At 41.3% G+C, this 25869-nt stretch overlaps 1 pseudogene; it reads right to left on the reverse strand.

Moving 5' to 3' along the window:
- Positions 1-23028: 23028 nt before the first annotated feature.
- On the reverse strand, positions 23029-24472 carry LOC144524261 (uncharacterized; annotated as a pseudogene).
- Between the last annotated feature and the right edge of the window lie 1397 nt (positions 24473-25869).

Below are 25869 nucleotides of genomic sequence, written 5' to 3' on the forward strand. Positions count from 1 at the left end.
TCAAAGTTTTACATAAAAATGTTTTCAACCAACAACATGACCATCCTGTTAGGACAAGAAGCTAAAAACAATCCACATTGAGACACCCGGACAAAGACTGAGACGAGGTCTAAAGAATAGAAATGTTTCAACTCTGAGAATGACGGCCATGTTTTGTGCTCTCTGTTAAATCTCTTCCTTCATTCAGTCATTATCTCATATTCTCCCACTGTATTTCTCACCATTTTTTCTCTTCTTTCAATTTGTCTCTCTCTCTCCCCATCTCCCTCTTTATCCATCCCACCGAGGGCCTTAGTGCCAAGCTTCCATTGTATGGTGCAGAAGATCTCACACACAATATCCCTCTGAAACCCACACACACACACACACACACACACACACACACACACACACACACACACACACACACACACACACACAGTGTGCCTAGCCTACTGTTTTGTGCATTATATCCTTCCTAGCTTATGTCACGGAGCTTTCGCTCTCTAATCCACGGTGAATGGAAGAGGAGGAGCTGCAGGGAGAATCAGCAGAACCCACAGCCAGCCCCAGCTGCACTCTGGGATAGAGAAAGGAATAGTCTGATAGACCTTTATTTGACAAAGTCAAAAAAGAATAAAATTCTACAAAATAATTGACAAAGTCCGCTACATTCCTATAATATACTATATCACATTCTTATATAACTTTCACAGAATGGCGCTTGCACATTCACGCAGAAGAAAGTTTTTGGAAAGAAAGAAATTACTGATGACAACAGTACATTTACATTACTACATTTTGGTTTAAAAAGGAATCTTCTGCTACCTTTCCCCCTCTCATTCCCCCTGCTCTGGTGTTTCTGAGCCCCTAAACCGGAGACATTTGGAAACATTTCTGACCCGTTTTGGTTTGGACTCTGCGGGATGTGTTGCATTTGTAACCCTCAAAAATAGCATTACAAACCATTTTCTTAAAAAAACAAAATTTTCCAGCATTCTTTTATTGAATAAATTGAACATTGAATTGAATGTCAAAGGCACCACTAATACAATAATGACAGTTACATTTTAAAGTGCAGTTTTCTTTCAACTAACACAAAAAAATCTCGGAGTGGGGTTAGGGTTAGGGACACGTTCTCATCGATCTTCACTGTCAAAGGTATATGACACAGTTCCCTGTTGCCTTTATGTGCCACAGAGCTGGTCGTCATCCCAGGGTCAAATCTGCAAAGACAGGCTGAGGGTGCAGGTAAGACCATCAGAGAGAAGGTTTTATTCTATTCTAACTTACATATTTGAACATCTGTTAATACATTTCCTGTGTGTTTGTATGTGTGTGTGTGTGTGTGTGTGTGTGTGTGTGTGTGTGTGTGTGTGTGTGTGTGTGTGTGTGTGTGTGGAGGGGGCTAAAACTATGGCATTTCATCATGATGACAGTTTCTGTTTTATCAACTGTTTCTCAATGAACCATTGTTTGAGGCATCCCCCACCACCGCAGGAATAGCCAGACACAGTATGGTGAGTAAGCACAGGTTTGTTGTAGTTCTCTTTAAAGGTGCAGTGCTATACCAAACCCTCAGTGTGACACAAAGCTGTGTTCCTGTGTCGGGCGGTGGCACAGTGCCACAGTACTCCGGCCACCAGTGTTACAATAATAAAGGCATGCCACCCGACGCCAAAATGGCTAGTGAGAGTAACTGTGTTACCCGCCACTGCCGAAATTTACCCGCATTTGGCAGGGTTGGCGGGTGCTAATGTCAAGCCCTGCTAACAAAGGACTGTATTTATCTAGAGAGTGTAGTGTGATCCAAATGCATAGCAGGGAATATGTTAGCTCAGCTGAACAACAAAGGTTCTGTAATAAAGTTTGGAGATTTAATTTTTCTTCTTTCACTGTTTAACAGTTGATAGATGTCAGAGAATTCTGGTTCCTCCTAGTAATTAAAACAACCTAGTAAATATTAAATGATCATTTCAAGTTTCCTGTTCTTTTGCGGTGTGTCTGTTTTGACATAAATCCATAAAAACAGCACTGCCAGCTAGCATGTGTGCATGTGTGTGTTCCACCAGATTTACCCCCGCTGACTGTTCTGTGATTGGCCCAGGGACAGCTCAGGACGTCCGTCCGTCCGTCCGTCCCCTGGGGGCTTCCAAGCTCTTTATCTTGTCAGAAGGGGCAATCAGCAAAATAAGGCGCACTAGATTTACCCCTCAGCTCACCACCGGCTGGGTAGGAAAAGACCGGCCAGGAATGGATGTGCCTGTCTGTGTACGCTTTTTCTCTCTCTCTCTCTCTCCTTCCATCCCTTCTTCTCCTCTTGTCAGGTGATAGATATGTTGAGATCACTCATTCTTAACGGCCCAGAGAGGGACAGCATCCATCACTCTTTTCCTGTGCCTTCCCCCCGCCACCTGTACTCCTCTCTGCACCCATCCAGCCACAGTACCATAAGCTGTCTGTCAAACTGACAGGCCCATCCACTATATCACAGGGAGGCTGAGCGGCCCATAGGACTCTATTATATGTAATCTGCTCCCCTGGACACTTACACAAGCCAGCCACCAGGGTGTGTGTGTGTGTGTGTGTGTGTGTGTGTGTGTGTGTGTGTGTGTGTGTGTGTGTGTGTGTGTGTGTGTGGTTTCACATCGTAGGTATTTCTCTTTGATATTATATCTCCATGACTAAATAAGCAACAATAAAAGTTAAAGGTCAGGAATAACACTGGGTATTATTCATTAAGAGTATGAGGGAAAAAAAAAAACAGTTTATGCAATCATCATATTTGGATATCCGAAAAGTTCAGTTTAATCAACGGCATCTAAGTGATGTAATTAGGTGCGAAAAACAGACTTGGAATGCCTGGTATGAACATGGATGGAAACACTTTTTGACTATGGATATCTGAACTAAACTGAATGAAATGATTTATGAATATTTAGCAAAGCGATTCGTAAGTTTCACTCTAAGTGAGTATTTCATACTCGAATACAAAATTTTCACAGAGTGCTTCTTCAATAACTTGCTGACAGATATATAACTTGTATGGATGTTTTGACTGAATGGGATTTCTGTTGCTCTGCTACTTTAGAGCAATAGCCTGAGCAAGTTCACCTCTTACTATGCTGCCTTTGAACTAGTGCTTATATGTAATATCCACCAAATGCATAAGGTTAACACTGCAAAATCTGTTCAAAACCTACAGGACAAGCCATTGGGGGGAAATGCAGCCCATCTCATAACACCACAGCCAACTTCAAAGAGTTTCTTTTTTTTGGTAAAATCATTTCTAATTCAGACCACACTATTATAAGAAATTACCTTGTGCGGTTTAAGAAGCAGACTAGCTCCTCTCAGCCCCCAGCCGAGCCTCTAAGCCTTGGCTACAACATAAATCCAATCCCTGCTATTCTCCATGGTGGAGAGAGCTGAGGCACGTCCTCGGGGCTTGTCATTTCAACTATGCCTCTCTTCTTTTGTTGCATGCCATCCCCTCTGCTTCTTTACGCTCTGTTCTGACTCGCTGCTCAGCTTCGTACTTCTCAGCCAAGTCACTTGCAGAAAGCAAAGAAAGAAGAACACTCGTCTCACTCACGCTGTCCTCTGCTGGTTAACATTTGGGAACTTGGTAATGGAAAAGGTATTCAGAAATCAGAATCAGAAAAGGTTGCATTGCCACAATAAGTACACTTATGTGGAATTTGTGAAAGCTGCATCAATCAATAAATTAGACTTTATTTATATAGCACATTACATAAAAATGTAGCACAAAGTGCTTTATACCATTGCCCCCAATTGGTCCTGATGGAGGGAGGGTTGAAAGGGATTGGCTACAATCTTTCAGACCCATAGAGAAAAGTACCAACATCGCCAAGTAAAAATGCTCCATTATAAGTAATGAGTCCAGCATTTAAAACTATTAAGCAAAACAACAGAAGTACTATCAGCAAAAAAGTAAAGGTACTCATTATTCAATGGCTCCTTTGAAATAGTTACATACATACATACATATATTTATATGTATTTTTTATTGATTTCCAAGGGCGTTATCAATTGTGCAAATTAAAATACCTCTGGATTAGAAAGACCTATCAGAACAACGAAACTGAGCGACACATGCACGTTGGGGCGCTGCTTGGTCCGTTTTGAAGCAGGAAAAAAATTTCGGCCAGCTCACAAACCTCCTCAGACTACAGCTAAACAGTACAGTAAAATGTGTTTCTGAAAACATTTGCACGTTATTAAATTTAATAAAAATGTGCTGTGTCAAGCTTTTCCCAACACAAAGCTAAGAATTAAATTCACAAATCATTGAAAGGTAATGTTTAGATGTTTCCCAGAAATTCCCATGCTTTTTACCAGATTTCTTTTGCTCATATGGGACATGGATCTCTTTTTTCTTAACAGTGTGAAAAGCCCAAATCACATGGAACATGATCTTTTTAATTCTGATTTGGACCACTTTGATATTAAATCTGATATGGGTCATATTGAAATTCATGGGATTCTTTACATCACTCTAGATCGCGAAGAAAACTGTCTAACTTGCAAAAAAATATATAAAGTTTAATAGTAGGCAACGTTTCGGTACTAGACCATCTTCAGGCAAATGGTGTTCCATCCTGAGAAGCCATCTTTTGTAGGAGGGGACTGTTTTTGTGCACCAATCAACAACTTCCAAATGAAAGGAAATTAATTGAATCAGTCATAAATAGCTAGCAGATAGCATTCATTCACATGTCAATAACGATAGATAGAGCTTAAGCCTAAATACAATCCCTCTATACTAACCATTATAATATACTGTATATGGTATCATACCAGAGCAATCTATAGTAGATTGATGCCAATTTATCTATAATGAATGCACACAACAAATTATATAAAGCAGTCATATTCAGGTATATTTCCAAAACCTGCTGGTACCTTATCCATTAATAGATAGAGGAAGAATATCAAAATAAACAACAAGAGCCCCACAAAAAAATCACCGAAGGGCAATAACTTCATACTTTACATTACTTTTTGTGTTAATTTACATAAAAAATAGGAAAATCGAAAAAGTCAACATAATGAACATTGCTTACAAGACTCCCCACCATCCTACAAGTACAAAAAAACTCTAGATCGACATTCATCATTATTCTGTGCTGGCAGGAGTCACCCAGTGAATAACACGTAGAAGACAGCTGGGATGGTGGACAGAGGTGGAGGAACAGTGAGGTGTTAGAACTCAGAAGTATTTGGGATGACACTTCTATACAAGTAAAACTGGAGGTAAGTCAAACTTGAAGTGAGTAACGTAACCAGTCTGTTTGAAACAGAGGAACTTGGCTGCAGTCTCAGAGAAAAGCTAAGATCCTTAAAAGCCAACTTTAAAGAAACTCGGGACTCACACCGAAGAAGCGGTCATTTTTATAGTTTTACAGCAAGCTTGACCACGTTTTGGTTGATGAACCCAGCTGTCAGCCTGCCTACTCCTCATCCTTGTCCACTATTTCATCTGCTCCCGAATTTGCTGGCTTCCACTGCACATCGACTTATAAATGAAACCGTAAAGGGTGACATCGGTGGCCTCCATGTTTACTTCCGTACGACAGCGTGCTGATGTGTGATGTCCTAGATATTGTTCTTTTGCACATGGTTCAGGACCATGACCAGGCCACAACCCAGTCTGATATTGGCCACATTTAAAAAAAATAATGTGAACAGCCAAACAAAAAGAATCTCGTCTAAGCACTAGGGCTTGCAGTGTGACTGCAGCCAGTGTCCAACTTCCTCCTGTGAGTTTGGCTGCCAAAAGCCACCTTGTCATCTCTCTGTGGTCCGGAGTATTTTCACAACCTGCCGGTCTGCTGGCCTGTTTGGTGTGTTTGTCCAGCGCTCACACAGCTGACAGTGACACAGTGCCACCATTACCGCATATGTAGCTCACATTCCTGGCTAATTGGGTTTGAGGCCCCCGAGGCTCTGAATGTGTGTTAAATGGGGGATTGTTTGAGTTGGTGTGTGTGTGTGTATTGGGATTGTGCTGTATGATTAAGGTTGAGGGGTCAATGTGTGTGTGTGTGTGTGTGTGTGTGTGTGTGTGTGTGTGTGCGTTGGAGAGGATAAATTGAAAGCATAGAGATCTTATTAAAAACTGTGGTCTCATTGTCGGACTTGTAGTCTGGGGAAACTCAGAGAAGTTGTATTTAATTTCGCACAGAAACATTAATTTTTTTCCCCAGCTTCTTTATGGATCTGTCATGTGCACCTTTGCTCTGTGGGTGTTCGCAGGGATGGGAAACCGAGGTATGATAAGGTGGAGAAACAAACGAGCACTTCAGAGCCGAGCCGAGTGCCAGGCAGGGAGTCGGCCCGCAAGCGTAGCAGCTCCATAACACCAATTTCCTTACTTCATCTAGATATGCCTCCTCAGTGCTTTGCCCGCTATCACCTTGTTGGGTTTCCACTCTCGGCTTTTTTTTGTTTCTTCCTTTACCCTGCTCCTACCCCCGCTGCGAGCCCATTCACACTCACCGGTGGTTATTCATCTAAAGTTGATTAGCATTCATTTTGTAAGTGCAGAGTGCACTTTTGGGGAAGAAAAAGTGAAAGCACTTTGGATGAATGCTCCACTCCTCTACTGCCCTATATTTCCCTATTCATTCCAAGTGTGGTGTCAGGATTGCTGCGTGTTTAGTCATCCGCGAGACGTGAGTTATACACCGGCTGTACATCTGAACATCGGAGGAGCAAACAAAAGAGGAGGTGGAGGAGGAAGAGGAGGACAGGGAGGAAGGGGAGGAGAACAGGACATGTCGGTGAAAAGGCGAGAGCCGGTGAAGGGGCGGGACGGCGTGGCTCATCTCTGAATAGACGTGATAAAGAAAGACAGCAGGGGTGAGGGCGGCGCGGATGACGAGCAGGCGGAAATCATGCAATCAACGCACAGCTGTACTTTTTTCAGAACACGGCAAACATTTTGCAAAAGTCTAAGGAGGGAGAGGGAGAGGAGAATATAAATATCACATTACAATTACTAGTTCATCTGTTTTCCATGAAAGCAGCGTGGCTCGAGGGATGGCAATGTTTAGTCAAGAATGAAACAACTATTGGATGGATTGGCACACACATTTATGTGTAGATAAAACAGATGTTGACAAAGTTTCCTTTTGGGGACATAATTTGAAGTTGGAAAAAAGTCATGTCAGTTAAAAGTACGTCCCGACCCAGAACGCCAAAAAGTGACACCAAGAGTCCTGTGCAAGCGTATCTTTGTCACTTGTCACTTTGTGATGCGATGGGAGTGAGTTTTGGTCCCTAAGAGCATTTAGTGCTTGATGTTGCATTCAGGGATTAAAATAAGGAACACTAAGTCTTGTTTCTTGGTTTTGCTAACTGAGTAATTAAACAATAGACTTTACGGGAAGAGGAAATTTGATGGTCTTTCTACCAAATTGACTACGTTTACATGCACGTAATATTTTTTTTTGCCCTTATTCCGAAAAAGACGACATTTCGACTGTTTACATGGCTAATGAAAGTGAATATTACACTAATATTCCCGTTTACACGTAGCCGTGGAAAACAGGATTTTCCACTGGTGGCGGTCTTGTTGGACCGTGTGAACACAGCCTCCCTCTTTCATTCCTTCAACCAGCTTCTTGAAAAGGTCGACGTTGAGATGTTTGTGCATTTCCAAAAATGTGTTGATATCCAAGTCTTTCATAATGTTTAAAAGTAGCTGTGTTCTCCTTCTCCTTCCTTTATTTTGGCCATGCATCTCTACCGTAGCCCTGCAAACTGTTGGCTGGCATAGCAACGCACAGAGCTGACTGTAAGCCGTAAACAGGCAAGAGGCCATAAACTGTCACAAACTGCAGTAAAAACCCTGATTAAGACGCATATTCTTAAATGCCCTGTAAACATGTCCAAATAATGCTTCTAAAACCTGAATAATGTTGGAATATCCCACATGTCTCAATCTGAAAAATGCTAAACTCGAGAAAAAAAAGAAGAAAAAAAAAGGCCTTATTCAGAATATCCGATCGGTTTATATGACCTGTATCATATTCGGAATATTGTCATATTCAAAATAATAGTGGAATATTAGTGTGCATGTAATTGTAATCACTGTATGTGTTGTATGTGTGCATAGAAGATACAGCCGTGAAAGAGATCAATGGGGGAGTGGGGGGGGCACCGAGATAAGTTAGAAACTGTCTCTATCCCCTCTCATCCTCCCATCATGTTGTCTTTGCTTGACCAATCCCTCTCATCATCAGCATCTCAATGGACATGCCTTCCAAACTATTAAGCTTCCATCCTGCTCTCCGTCCTCCCTTCCTCTGTTATTCCCCCTCCCACACTCCTCTTGTTAAGGAGGCTTTCACAGGATGCTCATTAAAATCTTCTCAGCTGAATCGGACAGGGAGATACACGGCAGACTTTCCCTCCATCCTTCCTACTCCCTGCTCGCTTACTGTTTCTTTCCCTGCCAAAAAAAGCAACATGACGTTGGGTGAATGAGTGTTTTCTCCAATGTACAATTTCAATTTCAAGTGCTTCTGGGAAGGTTGTTTATAGTGGAGATCCGTATGCCAATAAAAGTTGTTTTAACGAGCCGGACTTGAGAGAAAAAGAGCATGTTGGTATGATGGAAACAAAGAGAGAAAAAAAACAACCTGTGAAAGCCACTCAGCCAATATTAGGACAGACAGAGCTGCATTTGTTAAGTTTTCCTTGCCCTGTGCATATTGAAATGTGAATGAAAAGCCTTAGCAAAAATTCCAGAAATCTTAAGAGCTGAAATATTGCAAAAAAGTTGCTTACACTTTGCCGATGTGGCAAAGTTGGCATATTGAAAACGATCTGAACTGATTTAATTAAAACACACACACGCACACACACATTGATGTTGTTGTACTGACCTTGACATAACTGCTTCTGCCACCTCTACTCTTAAAAAAAGGAACATTTAGTTTAAATATTTACAGACTTATCCAGTCACTGATTTGCTCAAGGCACTAGAACAAGGTAAATGTGGGTGTTAACTAAGTGTCCGCATAACTATGGTTTTATTGCTTTGCATTGCTTTATACAGTGTAAATACATATTTTTATAACATAAACATTTAAAACAAATATATGTATTTAGTTCAGCAGTAGTTGCATATGACTTCATATCCCCGACTTCCCTTCAATCTCAAGTAAACATTTCCTCCATCAGATCAAATGTCCAAACTTCCTGTTTAGGCTCCAAGGTATCAGAAGAACCAGAAATAAGACATTTATGAGACAATGATGATAAAGCTCTACAATTGCAATTTTAATAAATGCATCCAAAGCAGAAAGTGTGGTACATTGCCAATGATTTATTTTCTGCAGAATAAATACACTCCTTCGCAAATAGACATTGTGACCTCCTAAAACCCCTAATGAGGTTTATGGATCATAAACTATAGATCATAAACCTTTCCAAGTAACCTCTTTTTCCAACAATTGAAATCCTGCATTTGATGAACTTCGTGCAAAGCAAATGTTTTTGAGAACTGTACTAACGTAGTAAAATAACTTATGTATTATTTATATTCAGGTATTTCTTTATTTTGTAGGGTTTGCTGCAAATATATTTGAACTTATGGGTAAAGGTGCAATGGGAATTGTATAGAACATGACTGCATATTCTTTCAATCTTCAGACGAAAAATAAACTTGTTCTGCCCTGTAATACATTGGAAGCTTTCTACACCCCCCCCTTACTATGGCAGCTAATGAAAATCTGGTTTCAGTTTATACACATAAAGGTCGTTGATGGAGACATGCACTGATTCACGTTTTATTTTGGACTAAATATCAGAATTCCCCTTCAAACTCCTAGTAATCCCACACCGTCACATGACCATGGGAATACACGCAGACGGTCACGTTGGCCCAGTGGCACCCAGCTATAATTGAATGCCTCTTCTGACAAATGGATTGTTGAAACCACACCTGCAATGCACCATTAGGCTCTCCTCTCCCCTTTATCTACCAAGGACGGATGTGTACGCGAGCACATGTGTACTCGTATGTGTGTTTATGTGTGAGGAGGACAGTCGGCCTCTGCTTCTATTCATTTTGTGTGAGTTGTATCCCTAAAAGGCTCTGCAGTGGTCACATTCAATTTAGTTCAACCTTCAAACACTGAAGACAAAGCAATGTGAATAAACTTTACGTATTGCTAATATTGCAAAAAAGTTGCTTACACTTTGCCGATGTGGCAAAGTTGGCATATTGAAAACGATCTGAACTGATTTAATTAAAACACACACACGCACACACACATTGATGTTGTTGTACTGACCTTGACATAACTGCTTCTGCCACCTCTACTCTTAAAAAAGGAACATTTGGTTTAAATATTTACAGACTTATCCAGTCACTGATTTGCTCAAGGCACTAGAACAAGGTAAATGTGGGTGTTAACTAAGTGTCCGCATAACTATGGTTTTATTGCTTTGCATTGCTTTATACAGTGTAAATACATATTTTTATAACATAAACATTTAAAACAAATATATGTATTTAGTTCAGCAGTAGTTGCATATGACTTCATATCCCCGACTTCCCTTCAATCTCAAGTAAACATTTCCTCCATCAGATCAAATGTCCAAACTTCCTGTTTAGGCTCCAAGGTATCAGAAGAACCAGAAATAAGACATTTATGAGACAATGATGATAAAGCTCTACAATTGCAATTTTAATAAATGCATCCAAAGCAGAAAGTGTGGTACATTGCCAATGATTTATTTTCTGCAGAATAAATACACTCCTTCACAAATAGACATTGTGACCTCCTAAAACCCCTAATGAGGTTTATGGATCATAAACTATAGATCATAAACCTTTCCAAGTAACCTCTTTTTTCCAACAATTGAAATCCTGCATTTGATGAACTCGTGTAAAGCAAATGTTTTTGAGAACTGTACTAACGTAGTAAAAATAACTTATGTATTATTTATATTCAGGTATTTCTTTATTTTGTAGGGTTTGCTGCAAATATATTTGAACTTATGGGTAAAGGTGCAATGGGAATTGTATAGAACATGACTGCATATTCTTTCAATCTTCAGACGAAAAAATAAACGTGTTCTGCCCTGTAATACATTGGAAGCTTTCTACACCCCCTTACTATGGCAGCTAATGAAAATCTGGTTTCAGTTTATACACATAAAGGTCGTTGATGGAGACATGCACTGATTCACGTTTTATTTTGGACTAAATATCAGAATTCCCCTTCAAACTCCTAGTAATCCCACACCGTCACATGACCATGGGAATACACGCAGACGGTCACGTTGGCCCAGTGGCACCCAGCTATAATTGAATGCCTCTTCTGACAAATGGATTGTTGAAACCACACCTGCAATGCACCATTAGGCTCTCCTCTCCCCTTTATCTACCAAGGACGGATGTGTACGCGAGCACATGTGTACTCGTATGTGTGTTTATGTGTGAGGAGGACAGTCGGCCTCTGCTTCTATTCATTTTGTGTGAGTTGTATCCCTAAAAGGCTCTGCAGTGGTCACATTCAATTTAGTTCAACCTTCAAACACTGAAGACAAAGCAATGTGAATAAACTTTACGTATAATGTTGAATGCATTCATTGCTAAATTACACTGGCACAATGTTGGCCAGTAATTCTATAGTTAAAAGAATGATTAGTATAATTTGAAGAACAAGATGGTTGTGCAGCTGTATTTCTTGGATTTTCTCAGCATTTAGTAAAAGAAAGAGGTTGACCTAACCAGCTGTATGTATGGTTGACATAGTCAGTTCTAAAAAAATACAGAATATATATTTAGCAATACATGTTTTGGCCACTCGGTACAGAGAAACAAGCTGAAAACACATTATTACATTGTAAGGCTATTGCTGCAACAGCTGCCTATCTACACGTCCAGTATTGGGTGACTGTAAGTCCTATATTCACGCTTCTTATAGGTCTGGTTTGGTTTCCAACAACTCCTTAATGAAATACCTGTCCCCTTTGGTGTGAGCTGTATGTTTACCAGCTGACAGAATAACCTTAGCCGTCTGCTCTTTGGTGTAGACCAAGTTAAGCTAAAGGAGGCTTAACATTTCGGTTGGGTGAAATTCACTTTTGTCACTAGAGCTGGGATTTATTAGCATCTTATCAAAAAATAATCCTGTATTGAATTTGCTTATCAAATACAAAATGTTTCCTTTTCATTTCATCAGATTTTATTAAGTAGAGCTTCAATATTTGTTAATGAATTCAGATTAAAAAAAAAGAAGAAATATTTAATTTACAGAGGGCAGAATAGAAGTGCAATTTTCCTATGGTAAACAAGTTACGCAATTTTGGGTAATGCCCTCGAAGTCCTTTGTGGGCGATTTGGTTCGGCAATCCCCTTGATTCCTGATTGTGTTTAGGGACAGCAAACATTATAATGAGAAAAGCAAAGGCATACGCACCATTCAAAATCTAAAATGGAGTGAGTGGAAATGGGCTGGTTACTGCAGGGTTGATGAGGGGAAGTGGAAACAGGTGAGTCAGGTTCAGGTAAGTGAGAAGGGGGCTGGAGGCAGGGATTGAGGTAACCTGACGCACCAGATTATTCGTTACACAGAACCATCGGAGAAGCCGTCATTGGAAAGTGTTTGGGAAAGGGCAGGCACTTCCCAAAAAAATACCAAAATATAATATGATTGAATGAACTATATGTCTATCATGTCCAGCATTGTTTTGAACAAACAGTCGTGGAAGTCACACACACACCTAAACCAGCTCCTAACGGGACTCTGATTGGTTCGGTCCACTGCTGTTTGGACGCATTTCTTGAAGCCTGACAAGATGGATTTTTGTGTGATATGTGATCACGCGATTCTCACGTGACCTTGTGAAAATGCAAGAATCAAGCTGCTGTGCAAGGTTAAGACTAAGGGGCAGACTGAGTAAAAGTAAAGACACATTGTGACATTTAACACTTTTGTTTGACCTCAGGAACACCAACATTGCTTTTGGTGAGAAACATTAATTTGCTGACTTGAAATCCAAAATGTAACTGGCTAGCCATTCTTTTTCATCACTATGAATGACTCCTTTAAAGGTATGCATAGCTATTTTGTCCATTGGACTGTTGGTAATATAAAAAATCTCCATTCATCCATTTCCATCTACTTATTTGGGGCCATGTCACAGAGGCAGCAGGCTAGCAAGATACTCCAAACGTCCCTCTCCCCAGCAACGTTTTCCAGCTCATCCTGTGGGATCTTGAGGCTTTCCAAGACCAGATGAGATATGTAATTCCTCCAGCATGTCTGGGTCTACCCTGGTCTCCTACCAGTTGGACATACCCAGAAAACCTCTAACCGGAGACGCCCAGTAGGATCCAGATGTCCAAACCAACTCAACTGGCCCAGAGGAGAAGCAATTGCTCTACTCCAAGCTCACTCCGGATGTTTGAACTCCTCGCCCTCTGTAAGGCCCAGCCACCACTACGGAGGAAACTCATTTCAGCTGCTTGTATTCTCGATCCCATTCATTCAGCCACTACCAAATCTTGCATTGCCAGCTCTACCTCCACAGCACTGCGGAGGAAGGTCTGGCTAGTCCACACAGCATTACCGGATGGGATAAAAACATGCTCTAGCATTGCTTTAAACCAATCATAATCGTCTTTTGTGACCCTAAGAGCCAGACAGAGCAACAGTGCCTCTGCAAAATAGCCTCGGGAAGGAACTTGTTTTGGTGGAACATGGGTACATTCAAAGGTTGTTTTAGTCATGCAACAGAAAACTCAGGTTGGACAGATAGTCTAGCTAGCTGTCTGGATTTACTCCTGAATTTACTGCAGAGATCTGAGGAGCAGTTAACCATAGTCCTCATAAATCCACCGGAGTTTAGAATGCCAACACAATGAATCGAGCAATCCCGTAAGTGAAACATTGTCAATATAGACAAGCCACTAGCTAAAGCTCACGACCATAGGTGAGGGTTGGAACGTATATTGACTGATGACTCAAGAGCGCTGCTCCTTCTTCCCCACAACGGTCCGGTAAAATGCTCGCATCAAAAATATTTTCTACTGAAATCATATTCGTATATAAGACATTATGAAGAAGGGAAGGTGGAGAAAGTGCTGCTTATGGACTTTACCCTCCTCCCTCCCAACACCCACCTTATTTAACAGGCATCTTCATCAAGGTCTGGGCCCATTACATACATCATTGGAGCGGTGATTAAAAATGAAACAGACTTAAATGCGGTAATCAATCACTTAATACGTTAACAGGCTTAAAATATCAGAGCTCTCTCTCAACCTGAGCTCACTGGGAAAAAAGAGGGGGAGAGGAGAATGGAGAGATACCTGGAAACCATGTATGACATGTATTTTATGCTAATTCAAAATGTAACATTATTGTTGTCTCCCAGAGTTAGTTAGCAATCAGTGAGGAAGCGTCAGAACTATCATTCTGTTTCATGGATAATGGATGAATAGTGATATTTACCGTGTACTGTGTACGAGCAAGATGCAAAGATACATCCAACTAATTACACAGAACTAGAGCAATTACCGTGCAGCTACATGGAACTAAAAGCATTTGAGCTATAGAATGCACAGTGTGATGCTTCCTTTGAACGGGTGCATGAATGCTTCTTATTGAGGAGAAGCATAAGTGTGTGAACGCTTTCTTTATTTCCACTATGATACGAGACTACCAGCATTTTATTTAATTTTGTTCAATTTGAATCTGGAAACGAATATGACTAAAAATGCCCAAATGTAACCTTTCACCATCTGCGCTAAGTGCGACAGATGGGTGCTGCAGACTTGCACTGCACAAGTGTGATGTAACTTTGAATGGTGTGTTGTAGACAGCATGAGTTAGAGTTTCTGAAAATTAAATTGGCATAGTGTCTAAAAACGTCTAAGTGTATAATATAGGGCTAGATGTATAAAACTTCATGTTCAAAAGAAAAACGTGTACACATAAAGGCAGACATTTTAATTATTCAAGCAGGAAGTCCCTTCAGATGGAAATCTCTTTTCTAAATATGCATGCAGACTCAAATCCGTGTACTTGATACCTGAGCTGGCTGAATCCAACTTGTCTTAAAGTGCTCATATTATGCTTTTTGGCTTTTTCCCTGGAAGTTGTTGATTGGTGCACAAAAAACAGTCCTCCTACAAAAGATGGCTTCTCAGGATGGAACACCAATTGCCTGAAGGTGATCTAGTACCAAAACGTTGCCTACTATTAAACTCTATTTATTTTTTTGCAAGTTAGACAGTGTGCAGGAGTTTCTTTGCAGCTCCTCTTTCTGCCCCATTTCTTGTCACCTCTCCTTGAACTTTAAGCAAAACAACTGCCCCAACCCAATTTTTTAATGGGTCTCTAGCATAGACATGTTTCTGTTTTGTAAACGTAAATCATTGTGAAAATGTGAAACTGTGCACAAGCCTGATTTGATTTCCACTCACACAGTAAGCCATGCATGAATGTAGACATGCAGGCACATTGGTAAGGAAACAGTACAGGTTCAACTAAGATCCTCCAATGAACAGCCATTCTCACACACAACCATTACACACCGCTGTGGCTATTTATAGCACCACGGTACCATGAATTAATCTCACATGCACTTCCAAATCCATCATTTGCAATTTTCAGCAGCAAGTGTAAGAAATAATTATTTAGTTTATAGCACTCACATGGAAACAGACTTTACAGTAAAATAATAAAATAAAAGTCATTAACACATAAGCATAAGATACGCAGACCAGATGAAAAGATTAATAAAAGTGTGCAGACAAAACCAATTAAAGTAAAAAAAGATGTGCTTTTTGACTGAATTATTATAAAGAGGTATACAGACTCTAAAAATCAGGGTCGGCGAACATGGCTTACAAATACGGGTGTCACGATTTTGATTAAAAATCTAGATGAGCTTTCAATATCAATCATCAAAATCAAAAGTAGGATCTTCCAGTGTAATTATTTAACTCTACCCCAAGACACAGCATAGCAGCCAACAGCTAAATATAGTAAAATACAATGTACGTCTGAACGAATAGTAAAGCGGGATGGGAGCCGACAGGACTTTTACCGCATTCAGGTGCACCTCGTAAACCCTGACAAAACTCAAGCTGTTGCTATAAAGTACCCTTCTGCAGCTAGTGGCTCTTCATTTCATTTCATGTTGATTTGAATAGGGACAGATGCTACGACATAGACATTTGTGCAACAAATCGCCAATGTACAGCATCACAGCATTTATAGCTATTGCTAATTTCCAATGCCTGTCCCTAGATGGGCTTTTTGAACATAAAATACAAACAATAAACATTGCCACATTAAAATACATCAAGCACATACTAAACATACAAGGCAAATCCAAGAAAGGGGGTTTTCCAGTGATAAAGTAGAACATGTCAGCTTATAGCCAGAATCTTTTATTTACAACTAACTACACATTAGCTGACATGTTTTTGCATTAACATCATCTGCATGTGTGTCCGGTCTTCTGTACACAAACCTGTATTTTGCAGAGGAAACCTTGCATACCATCAAACTGGTAGCCGTACTTCCTTTACAGAGAAACGAGAACAAATGTCGGTCAGCTAATATTAAGGACATGACAGCTGAGCTTTTTGCTGCACGTTCCTTTCATCAAATGCAGCTTTAACAGGCCTTGCAGGCTAAAACCTTTACTGGTCATTGAACAAAGTTGTTAGGCTACACAAAGGAGTACATTTAAATTAATCCAACACGCGCTGCCCACCAATTAATTTCCATTGACCTTTCATGAAGAATGACTGAATAATTAAATGAGGAGTTTGCTGTGTTTTTTTGCTTAACATTCCTGCTGCACATCTCAGAGTGCAGGCTGTGAAAAACAGAGCAGAAAATCCTAAAATAGAATTCAGCGGAACAAAACACAGAGCAGAAAATGTGACCATTATTCGTTCAGAGTGGGATTCTGAATGGATGCTCTGCTGCTGGACTACAACACCAAATACACACATGGTGTGTGAGCCTTGGCAACAGTTGTGCATGTTACACGTTGACATTTCTAAGGAGTGACGTGTGTTGATGAAGTGAAATGAGGTCAGGAAGAGAAAACAAGCCCAGCTATGCTCAGTGATTCTATAGACTGAACTACACATGCCAGCAGTCTGTGGGTAAATTGAAATCATCCCTGCACTACCCAGCACTACTTTACATTCAATTTCTCTGGGAATTTCATTTTTATTTACTTATTTCTAAAACATACTTTTTAATTTATTGTATGGTAGGTCGTGGGAAAGGTTCAGGGGTGAAATATTGAAACAGCAGAACAGACAATCTAAATTCCAAATCTGGCCATTAGTGTTTTTTGTTTTTTTTAAATAACCAATTAAGTTTGGTATTACTTTATTGCTATGTTCTTTTTTTCTTGTTCTTGTTTACTTCTGCCATTAAACATTTTTATTAATTTCACCAACAAAACAACATTCAATACATCACTGAAAGAAAAACAACGAAAATAATAACAAGACATAACAACATTCAACACAACACAGGACAATACAGGACCTAGTTTAAATTATTCACAGATTGTAGAGATTAGATTATAACATTGTTCACTGATAATATGACCAAGCAAATGCACAGAAAACCCGCAATGATACTAACAGCATTCATTAAGTATTAGCCAATACAGAGTACTGCTCAGGTAGGAGATGTTCTTTAAGTAATACTTTGAATTGAGGTTCTCTATTTTCTTGAATGACATGACTAGGCATTACATTCCAATTAATCATGCTCTATATACTACGGTATTTTTCCCTTTGTTTGTTCTTACTTTAGGTAATGTGAATCTGCCCTCCGTAGGATGCATTTTATTGGTTGGCAGGTCAGCTGACAGGTCCAGGTCATGGTCAAACTCGAAGCCCCTCCTATATGGGAAGCCACTACATACTGCACTTCATAAAGCCGCTGGGTTACACAGACAGAGCACACAGGCTACATTTTATGAATGGAGGTGATGCCTTCTTTCTTTCAAAATAATTGCTATTGATTGTCTGTCAATAATGAATAAAACAGTAACTGTACATACTTCCGTACAGGTGCTAGAGGTGACTTGGCTGTGTGTAGTTAAAAGTTTTTGTTCGTGGAGACTGTAACTCAACACTTCTGTCTTAAATCTGCTTCACTCATGGTTCGTACTCACCGTTCTTGGGAAGTGTGTGTGCGTTCAAAGTCCTGTGTGTGTGTGTGTGTGTGTGTGTGTGTGTGACTTTGTCTTAGTGTAGTTATGCAAATGCAATTAGTCTCTTTATCTATTCAAAGGCACCAGGATGAAAGCGAGGCAGACTTGACCTGCTACACATCCCATCGTCTGTCCTGTGTTCAGCACAAGAATACCAATGTTCCTGCATTAACCCAAAGAGACAGCGGGTGAGCACAGGAAAAAAAAAACAAAAAAAAACACAGAGTTGAGTCGAGTTAGCACCATGATAATGGAAGGCAAGAAACGGATTGTGTGGGTAGAAGAAGAGAAGGCTGCTAATTTCTGGAGTCAAATCAATATCAGGGAGCGGAGCTAAAGAGAATGTTAATGAGGAAAAAGTTATGGAGGCGGGCTGCGTTCTGCACGTGGGTGTAGGCCCACATCACACATCAGAGAGGGCTTTCAACATACTGATGAACTGAACTCAACCTCACCACTGCTGCTATTTGTTTTTAATGTGTTTCAGCTTCTTGTCTCCCAGCAGAACTCTAAACACCTCCAATTTGCATCTTCGCGGTTAAAGAGGTTCATTAAAAAAAAATCATGATGAGTAGTGAGTAGCCGGGCTCCAGAACTCTGAATCACTGCCAACATCTCAGGTTTTTTTCAATGATTCAAAGGTGTTTTGGTGTTTTAGCTCATTGAACACTGTGTCAATCGGAGCTCTATAGGCAGGAGTAAGAATGGGGACGACATCTTCCTGTGACAGAGCGAGAATCCATCACAACAAAAATAACGACAAGCTTTGTATGTTGTTGGAAGTCAACTTACAGAGAAAAAAAAAACTATTACATTAACAAATTTCTATGATTGATGTAACAAACATTTAGTGGTCGTCTCCCACTGCTTCTACTAAAAATGTCATAGGCATAGGACAGTAACAATTACTACATAATTGCCAATTCTTTTACGTAATAAGTTTCTTTGTTTAACCGCAATTAATTGCTAACATTAGCGAAGGTGCTAACACTGTTGATGGTAATTGTTGATTTTGTTTGGATATGCCAAATTGTAATTATTTTAGTCATTATTGGTCGGAAGCTAAAGCTATGCTAGTTGTTAGTTGTTGGCACTGATCCTACATCATACAGTTATAATTTTTTTTTATGATAACAAAGAGGCTTGGTTTACTTCATAGGCTGCAATTTTGTGTTTTTACATTATCTTGGTTACATAACAGTGATATAATCAAAATATATATCCTGCGGTGGCCAAGTTAGCTCAGTTGGTAGAACAGGCACACATATATAGAGGTATGCTCCTCGATGCAGCGGCCGCAGGTTCGATTCTGACCTGCGGCCCTTTGCTGCATGTCATTACCTTTCTCTCTCCCCTTTCATCTGTCCTGTGGAATTAAAGGCTTAAAATGCCCCAAAAAATAATCTTTAAAAATATGTATCCTGGGATTCATTCAACACTTTAATCAGTTTAAAAGTTTCTTTTTTTTACATTTGCCTGAAAGAGACCATTACATTATTAATTGCAATTATTTCTGAGACAATTATTTGTACAGCAACATTTGGAATTGTTACAGCTATACGTAGACAGAAATCACCTAACAATGAAATGAAATGGCAGGTTAGCCTCATATCAGGCTAATGTGCAGGTTTTTGCACTCCACACTACCACTTAATTAAAAGCCTTTCTTTTAACAACATTTCTATTTCTGTCATTTTTGGCCATCATTGTAATGGTTTTTAATTACCCAACTGTTTTGCTAAAAAGGCAGGTAATGTATCCAGAATGTGCTCTGGTGATCATACACATCAGCTTGTAAATAAGCAGCAGAATATGTAACTTATTTTGAAATCCAAATGGAAGCTAACACACAAACTGTCTGTGTGCACAAACAGAACCAGGACTGATGTTAAAATAACTTTTTTTAGCATTTGCTGAAATGTTCTCTTCTCTTTCAGCCAGGGCCCACACTAAAACCAGCAGTACTGCAGTGTGATATGTGTGTTAGATTGCTAGTCCCCAAGAAAGCTGGTTGTAGTCGGGTGAACCAAAAACACACAGATGGGTGACAAATCAAAGGAAAAACCTGACTAAATGAGTGTGGAAGAGGGTATATTGTAAGCTTTATACTGTATATGATTAGATGTTACTAGTCATCTGACAGTCAAGCTGCTGATGAATGAAGTTGAATGTTGAAGCATGATTGAAATGTCTGTTGGCAGTCAGTTAAAGCAAGCATGACCTAAGTGCTTCCTGGCATGTATTTACTTGTGTTGATCTGCATGCGTCTTCATTCAGTTCACATTACCCACACCTGTGCACTTGTGATTAAACTTAAAAGGACCAAGAGCTTTGGAAGCAACTGGGGAGGCCGAAATGCACTTCCTGAAACAACCCGAGTACCAACCTGTAGAAGAATAGACCGCAGCAACAGGAGAAGAAGAGACAGCATGATGGCATCTGGGGAACATCAGGTGTGCATTGACCATTGCCAGCTTGTGTATCTATCTCCCTCAGCCGTCCTTTGGGTGCACAGTGGCGGATTCATGGGGGAACGAGGGAGAGGAATGAGGGAAGCACAAGAGCGAGCAAAGACGGCGATAAGGGAAGAAATGGGCAGGCGCATCGATTTAATAAACCCTGGATGCAGTGTTCAAGGTGGTGCCCCTTTTATTCCTAAAAGAGTTTCTCAGTAGCGCACAAAGCCAAAAAAGTTAAACTTCGGTGTATAAAATTCCCCGGATAATTGCCGCTGCTTCCGCAGCGTGCGGCCCATAAAGCAGGTGCGCTAGAGACCTCCACCGGCCGAGCCGGCTACTTCCAGTTTAGCGCTCCGCTAGTCTATATTGACGATGCTCCGGTGCCGCCGGAAATTCTGCCGGATGTCCCTCTTTTTTAGCCAGATGTCCGTCACTTTCCACTTTCTTTGTGTTGGCGTTCTAAAATCCGGCTGATTTATGAGGACTATGGTTAACTGCTCCTCAGATCTCTGAAGGGTAAATCCAGACAGCTAGCTAGACTATCTGTCCAATCTGAGTTTTCTGTTGCACGACTAAAACAACCATTGAACGTACACATGTTCCACCAAAACAAGTTCCTTCCAGAGGCTGTTTTACAGCGGCGCCGTTGCTCTGTACTGCACTTAGCAGGGGCAGGGGGTTCTCAACCTTTTGCAAGCTTGGCCCCCCCAAAGCTGGTTCATTGCAGTTGGGGTCCCCCCTCCTCCCGGCCCCCCCAATTGTTGTTATTATTATTATTATTATTATTATTATTATTATTATTATTATTATTATTATTATTATTATTATTATCATCAGTAGGCCTATTATCATTACTAGGCTATTGCTATAATTGAGAATTGGCACCAGACCTCTGATATGAATTTATGCTTTATTATTGTTATTATTACTAGGCCTAATAGTATGCATATCATCTGCAATTTTTACAGAAGCTTGCAGGTAAGCGATGTTAATATGAGACCTGAGCCAGGTATGCTTTATCGTAGCATACCTTCGTTTGTTTGGTTTTGAAATAATTTGGATGTGGATTAGTTATGCTTTTAAATAAAGTTTAGGCTATGATGTAACAATGTGTGCGTGTGTGCAGCCTGGACGCGGAGTGGTGTGTGTCGCCTCTCTACTCTGACTGCAGGCTGGGACCCGCTGCTCGTTGAGCACAGTAACTGCAGAGTGATACGTGCTTTCGAGTCTCCAAACACCACAAAAGTCTCCAATAAAACCAGTAAAAGTCGCTAGATTTGTCGCTAGCCGGCTCGTGCGTCAAGCCGGCGTGTGTGTGTGGGGAGCGTGTGGTAGAGGGAGAAGTGAGAGAGTGACGGCGATTAGCTCCGGAGCGAGTACCGACTCTAAAACACAGGGGATCCCCTGTGTTTTCTGACCACGGTGGGAAATCTGTAGCAGGATAAGTGAACCCTCTCCTTGATTTCATGTTTATGGAGAAGGAGAACCAGGAAATGAGTCAGGGAGGAAATGCAACGCTACCCGGCCACGTCGCCGTCACGTGTAGTTAAATTTTTCGAGAGGTGCACGTCAGGCTACGGTGTAGGGTCCAGCGTAGACACAGAGGGGTCTGCGTCTATGCAGGACCCTGCACCATCGATTCTACGCACAACTATAAAAAGGCCTCCAACCACTTGCATTTCAACATGGGGGAAATTTTCGTGATTTTTACCAGTGATGTGTTAGGCATCAAAACTCTGGGCCAGATGTACTAACGCTTTTGCGCCCACTTCAGGCATATTTGTTTCGCAACGTGCGCGTAAAAGCATGGCGAGGTATGTACAAACAGGCCGCACTGAGGTAAAAGCGCAGACCCCCTGTCGCGGGAACTGAAAATGGCTAATTGCGCTTATCCGTGTTATGCATATGCATTCACGGGAGGGTCAAGGGGAAAGTGGGAGTTTCCCATAAAGAGATGGGAGGGGAACATATGCCTCCTGGTGAAATGGTAGCAGTAATAAGAGCAAGACGAAGATATAGGCCAAGGAGACGAGCTGAAAAGATTTTTGCCACAAGGATCACACTTTTTCAGTTGAGTGAACACAAAATCATTAAGCGTTACAGATTAAGCAGCCATGCAATATTGCAGTTACTGGAAGAAACCAAAGATAGACATAAAATCTCCGACTCAGCGTTCACATTCCATTCCAGCAGTTGTTGTGCAAATACATCTGATGCTACTGGACACATCTTCAGTGATGTTCCTGGAATCATTGGGTGTTTCGGGTCTTTCAACATCATACACCCTCCTCCAGGCGACCCAGCTGAGGCTGATCAGACCCCAGCTTGTGTCCACTTGGCAAATCTAGCTACTCTGCCCCCAAGGATGTCCTCTCTTTAGCTATAGCCATCTTGAGGCTTTCTCTGCCGGTTCGGTGGTATTGTGGATGGATCTTCTCCTTCTCACTCCATCGATGCCTAACACGCTGAAGGCTCTGAACAGTGATCGGGCTGCAAAGCCCCTGCTTCCAACCTCTATTGGGAGACACCTTGCTCTCCATCCGGCTTGTCGACACTCGCTAACCAGTCCCTTGTACTTGGCAAGCTTCCTTTCAAAGGCCTCTTCCAAACGGTCTTCCCAAGGGACTGTTAGCTCCAACAGAACCACTTGTTTGGTGGATTCAGACAAGAGAACAACATCTGGTCTTAAGGTGGTGGTCACAATGTGGTTGGGGAACTTGAGTTGCTGCTCCAGGTCCACCAACAGCTGCCAGTCTCTCGCAGTGGCCAGGATGCCTGCAGATGTTTTTGCAGCTGGTCTTGGTTGCTCTCCAGCTCTAATGATGGTGATGGCTTGCATGGAGGGGTGAGAACATTTGGCCCACTCGACTCCTGCAGCAATGGCTTCAGCAATGGCCTTCAGCACCTGGTCATGTCTCCACCTGTACCTTCCCTCTCCCAGTGCCTTTGAGCAGCTGCTCAGAATGTGCTCTAGGATTCCACGCTTGGAGCACAGTGTACATGCTGGTGACTCCACTTTGCCCCATATGTGAAGGTTTGATGGGCTGGGAAGCACATCATATACCGCCTGAACGAGAAACTTGATCCGCTGTGGCTCTGCCTCCACAGCTCCGCCCATGTCACCTTCCTCTCAATCGCATTCTCCCATCGTATCCAGGCACCCTGTTGCCTCATTCCCACTGTCCTGCAGGTTCTCTCCTCCTCTACCACTGCTCTTACCTCCTCCTGGGCAAGGCGGCACCTTTCCTTCCCTTTGGTGGTGTCAATGTGGGGAGTTGAAAAGGAACCCAGTCCAGCCCTGCCTCTGGTTACCACTCCCACCAGCCTGTTGTGATGTAATCTTGCCTCTGCTTGTCGAACAGCCCCCTCAGCCGTCCACTTCCGACCAGTCCTCACTTCAATCCCAGCCTTTGCCACCTTTGGATCGCTTGAGTCTCTATATTGCAACACTTCCCTGGCTCTCGTTACCTTGTTAAACTCCTCGCTACATTACAAATATTGGCATCAGGATCATTTCAAACAGTCGTAGCATCAGCAGTGGGAATATCGCAGTCTGCACTCAGCCGTATCATAGCACAAGTACTTAATGCTTTGCTACAGCGCAATTTACGGTATAGTGGGCAGAGAAAGGCGCCGATTACCCGATGAACTGCAGGTTTGGTAAATACGACCTAAACTGAAGTATCACAGAGTGCGCTTTCTGCGGGTTGTCGCTGATAACGCTACATTCGCAAATGTACGTACATCTGGCCCTCTGTTTCATACAGACAGACGGATGGAGCTTTCATGAGGCATTAGTAAATCACCACCAACCCATAGACTTGAAACATCTTCTGTCTAATGATATGTTGATAGAGCAGGAGAGAAAGAGAGAGCTTGGTGTTTACAACTTTTGGGAGTCTCTAGATGCACCAGGAACACGTTTATGTTGAAAAGCCATAAAAGAATAGATTTTGCACAAAAAGTCACCTTTAAAGCTGGGCCACCAGAGTATGACATTTAAACAGTAACCTTTTTGAAGAAAAAATTTTTTCCCCCTTTGTTTGGTTTCCCAGGCTGCCTCAGTTTGAATTTAGCTGTGTGCGGAGATCTCAATGTGGCAGCGCTCAGTGCTTGGTTAACTTTGAGTAATGAGTGAAAGAGACTAATTTATCAAATCAGCTTCAACTCATTGACTTCCTGCTTCACAGCTTCAAGACAGAAATGAGCTACTGAAAACCTTTTCTTCCCATTTCATGCCAAAGGAACATTAGGGAGACACAATTCACTGCAGTTTATGATTATATATAAGAAATGCTCCATGGTCCAGTTTGTCATTATTGTTCGATAGGTGAAGCTTGTATTACATATTTAAATGCCATATTTTCAGTATATATTTTTGGATAGTCCACTGGCTTTTGAAGGGATTTCATGAGCACAATGTGTCATGGACCTTGCCCAAAGATGAACTCCTTATCTTGTCTCCATCCAGATAAATAACCCTGACATGCAATTATATCATAGGGTTTCCGCGTAATGAAATTTGACAAAATAGTTAAGATTCACTCCTATTTGCAAATCAGTATGTTGTGTGGTGCAGCAACAGTTGGCAGTTGACGAATACCAAAAAAATGTGAGAGAAAAATGTATTTACTCCTCCAGAGGACTGGAGAGAAGAGTATCATTCTTCCAAAACATATTTAAGAACACTGGCGAACATTTCACTCCAAAACGCCCCACACGTGTCCTGAGATCTGGTGACTGTGAAGGCAAAAGTATGCGTTTTTCCACTTATTTCCTCAGGTGTTTAATTTTTTACCCCGTCTGTAGTTTGAATTATAATCATAGTTAGCATTTCTATTTGGCCTTTACATTAGCTTTCTCAGCAGCAATATCAATGAACAGCTGAAGATGAAGAGCTACTTTATAAATCCCCCAGGGAAAATAAACTAATTCCAGTCCATTAAAGACATGCACATGAACACACATGACATATGAATGCATTGTTGTGGAGAGAGCTACCAGTCCACAATCCGTACCAAGTGGTCCGTGCTGGTCACCGTCCGGTCCCGAGTCAAGTGCCTACTAGTCTATATCCACGATTCATTTAGGGGATAGTTCTGGTGCTGCCAGCTTTGCCCGATGTCCCTCATTTCCTCCATCCTCTTTCTTTGTGTTGGCGTTCTAAACCCCGGTGGATTTATGA

The sequence above is a fragment of the Sander vitreus genome, chromosome 10 (assembly GCF_031162955.1).
Source record: "Sander vitreus isolate 19-12246 chromosome 10, sanVit1, whole genome shotgun sequence".
Taxonomy (NCBI): domain Eukaryota; kingdom Metazoa; phylum Chordata; class Actinopteri; order Perciformes; family Percidae; genus Sander; species Sander vitreus.